Here is a 4177-nt window from a genome sequence, read left to right as displayed (position 1 = left end):
GCGTCGTCTGATAAACTGAATAAACACGTACGGTGGTTTGAGGAAAATGTTTAAACGTTACAGAGGAGGTTTTCTGTCTCTACCGCTGACTCTCATTAACACAACTCTCTCTCTCTCTCTCCCACACACACACACACACACACACACACACACACACACACACACACACACACACACACACACACACACACACACACACACACACACACACTCCTGAGTACATCCTTAGTGCAGTGAGAGGTGGAGGTGGAGAGAACCAGGCTGGGAGTGTCTATAATTAGAGGAGCGTTCAGGAGCCGTACTGCTGAGTTGTTGAATGTTTAATGTCGGGCCTGCAGGCAAAACCTCTGAGCCACACACACACACACACACACACACACACACACACACACACACACACACGGTGCACGGAGATGGATGAGCTGTAACTGTAGTAAAGTGGAGGAGGGGGCTCAGGTCTCAGGGAGGAAGCAGCAGCACAAAGCTCCGACTGGGACTCGGACACACGCTCGGTCCATGTGACAGCGGAGCGTGTGATTCCCCACTATTGTCTTGTAACCTGAACCTCCCGTAACGACCCGGGAACCAGAAACCAGACCCTCCTCCTGATGAGGTAATGGTCACGCACATGGACACACACACACACACACACGGACACACAACATCACAGCCTTGGTTAAATCTGCTGGTTTTTCTACTCTGGTTTAAATCACTGATTAGCTATGAACAATAACAAAATATTCTTCTATTATCGTACAGTACACGTTTTGGAAATATCAAAAATACCAACGTTTATCATTTGATACCTTTAAATGTTTCAACAATAAGTTATTTTATCAGGAAACGTTCGAACATTTTATCTCAAATACAAAGATTTGATGATCTTCTGTTTAATTAATGGGCAGTAATATGAATACATTTGGGTTTTGGACTGTTTGGTCAAGACAAATTAATTCATTAATTGATAATGACAATAATCGTTAGTTGGAGCTGTTTTTGTCACTTTTATTAAATAACATTGTAAATTTGCATTAGTATTAATTTGTATTTTCAGGAACAAAGTGAGGAGTTGTGTTAAACCAGATCAGTGGGTTTTAATGGAGGAGATAATGATGACATCATTATAAACAGATGTGGTGTTGTCATCACTGACATCATTGAACTATGTGGAAAAAATGAGATTAAAATTTGGAAAACAGATTTAGTCTAAAAGTTAAATTTACAGACGACCTGCGGTCAGTGAAGTAACCACAGTTTATGTCGTCCACACAGAAAATAATGTGATTGGGTTCCAATGGGATCAATACTGATATTGGAGAAGCTGAATATTATATTTGGATCGACTTTATTACCAACAATTAAATCAAAAATTGTGTTTTATTAAAAATTATAGGCCTATTTGTCATATGAAACTGAACTGGACTCTTCAGCGCTCTCTAGTGGACAAGCTGTGTTTTACTGCTTTGTCAGTGACCCTGAACGCATCGTTAACATTTTTACACAGTGTGGATTCTTCTATTTCTTGTATCAAACAAACATTATTTATGATTTTCTATAAATATACATGAAGTGTAATGTCCACACAGACGGATTTGGAGACTAAAAGTGTTGATGGTTACGTGTCTGTCTACCTGCCCTAAGACAACAGACACTAATTTAATTACCTGTTAGTTTTGACACAACTACATTGAACAGTGTGCTGCTGTGTCACTGTAAACTTCATTGCATGAACAGATATTGATCAAACTCTTTGTGATCAAATCATGACAAAGCAGAATCAGAGTTTGCTGAACTCACTGCATCATCATCATCATCACACCTGAGCTGCAGGTGAGGTGATGTGACGTCACATGATCAGCTGCTTCTCCTCCAAAACAAAACACCAACAACCTCCTCAAATATTAAAATGTCATTATTATCAGTAACAACAACATGAACATGTCCATCACCACAGACACAAGACAACAACTCTCTGACAGGTCTTTATCTACCTGCTCACTGTTTATGTTGCTTTTTTAACAACATATTTCACATTTTAAAACAGAATATTTAATTTATTTTACAGTTCCCAGACCCTCATGCTGCTAAAACCTCCTCCTCCTCCTCCAACCTGACTGAGTGCTGTGACCATAAAACTGAAGTGAAAGCCCAAAATGTTCCTGTCTCTCAGCTCCTCCTCTGACACCACATCCACCGCTGTACAGTCACACTGCTGCTGCTTCCTCTTTAATAATGCACATTCATTCTGGTATGTTATGTTATAATAGGCTAATATTAGTTATCATATTATTATTATTATCATTCTTATAATAATGTGTCCTGACAGTAAAATAACAGCCTGTCCTCGTCAGACCTGCTGCTGGTGACCAGGGAGGGGCAGAGCAGACTGGACACACTCAGCTTTTATTTTAACTCTCTAACATCCTCAGAAAAACCAAACTGGACCTGTTCTGTTCTGGTTTCAGTAGCCTATTATCAGACTGGACCTGCTCCTATAGCTGTCAGTGTCCCAGTCTGACACTATGTATGTGGTCCTATATGGTCTGAGGAGGATCCTCCAGGTTCTGGTTCTGGTTCTGGTTCTGGACTGAGCTGAGCTGAGCTGAGCTGACCTTCCTGTGTTTCTGCTCTGCTACACTGAAAAAAAAACACAAAACAAACTGTTCTATCTGGTTTTATAACAGCCGGGTCTCAGAGCTCCGGGGAGCCGCCCGCCTGTCCAGCCCTGACTTCCCCGGGAACAGCGCAGCAGCAGCGGCTTCAGCCACCGACACTCACCGCGCTCTGGGTCCGGGTTCTGAGGCGCAGGCAGCGGCCGTGGAGCGATGCGACGCTCCGGTCTCTGTGGTGTGGCTCTCTCCGCGGAGCTCCGGCTTCTCTCTGCGGCTCTCTGCTGCTCTGTACCCGCCTGGCAGCTCTCTGTCTGCGGCTCTCTGCTGCTCTGTACCCGCCTGGCAGCTCTCTCTCTGCGGCTCTCTGCTGCTGCTGTATCCGCCTGGCAGCTCTCTGTCTGCGGCCTCTGGTTCTTCCTGCGCCGCGGAGCGAAGCAGCGAAACTCTGACTAATCTCCGCAGCTCTCTTTCTGTCTCTCTCTCTCTGTCTCTCTCTCTCTCGCTCGCCTCGGGCTGCTGCCGCCCTCTGACGTCATGAAGGAAAGCCCCGGCCGGTGACGTCACGCCGTCAAGGCCACGCCGCCCCCCCCCACGCGCCTTTGAACTTGGTGGTTTACAGTAAATGAGGCAACAAACTATACACGGAAGAGGAAGGATATGGGTCAAATAATCCTAGTGAATTTTTGTTTTCATATCCCCCATCTTTATCTTCAATCTATTAAAATGATGTTATATATGTTCTTTTGTCAAGTTGTTAATTTGCTGTGCATGTTTGTAGATTGCCTTGGCTAATAACTTTGTAATTTTAATCATATTCATATTCTGTTTTCAGGGTGACTTTTTAACATCCGTCTGGGGACTACAGATGAAAAACAGCCTCTTGGCTAATTCTGGTGCATTTACAGTGATGTTATTAATGTGCACTGTCCCTGTTTTCAAATAAACTAAACTAAAATAAATAAAAAAATTAAAAAAAAAATAATAATTTAAATTTTCATTACCTGTGAGGCTCTTAAGACAGTTGATGTTTAGTTTTATTTGTTGCAATGCCTCGACGAATCAGAGAATCACATAACTGAGGCTCTAGTCAGCCCATTGAAAAGCTGCTACCCATTCACTTCTAGGCTCAGGTGGCATTGGTGCAATAGACTGTATATTTTATGAAATGCACACTCCTCTTGGACTTTTGTACTTTATTTTTATTTTTTGATTGATTGATTGATTGATTGAAAACTTTATTGAACAACATTAGACGGGTGTTCAAAAGGATTAAAAACACAATAAAGCCCAAAGGCTTATTTCCATTGTGGTCCTATTTGATGGTAGACAGTAGTTACACATGGATTTAAAAACCAGGAAGACAAACACACAACACATGGACTAAAAACATGGGAGAGAGACACTAAGACACATAGACTACAACACTGAAGAAAAAGAACAAGATGAAATAGATAAAACAAGGGATTAGGTCCCAAAGGTTTTTGTACTATTTATATTGTTTGACTTGTGATATGGACCTGTGTCTGAAATAAAGCTTATATATTATTTAGGGGGAAAAAAATAGT

Source organism: Trachurus japonicus, chromosome 11 (genome assembly GCF_045865225.1).
Source record: "Trachurus japonicus isolate A0001 chromosome 11, Traja_1.0".
Classification (NCBI taxonomy): Eukaryota; Metazoa; Chordata; class Actinopteri; order Carangiformes; family Carangidae; genus Trachurus; species Trachurus japonicus.
Note: the sequence above shows the minus strand (reverse complement) of the source record.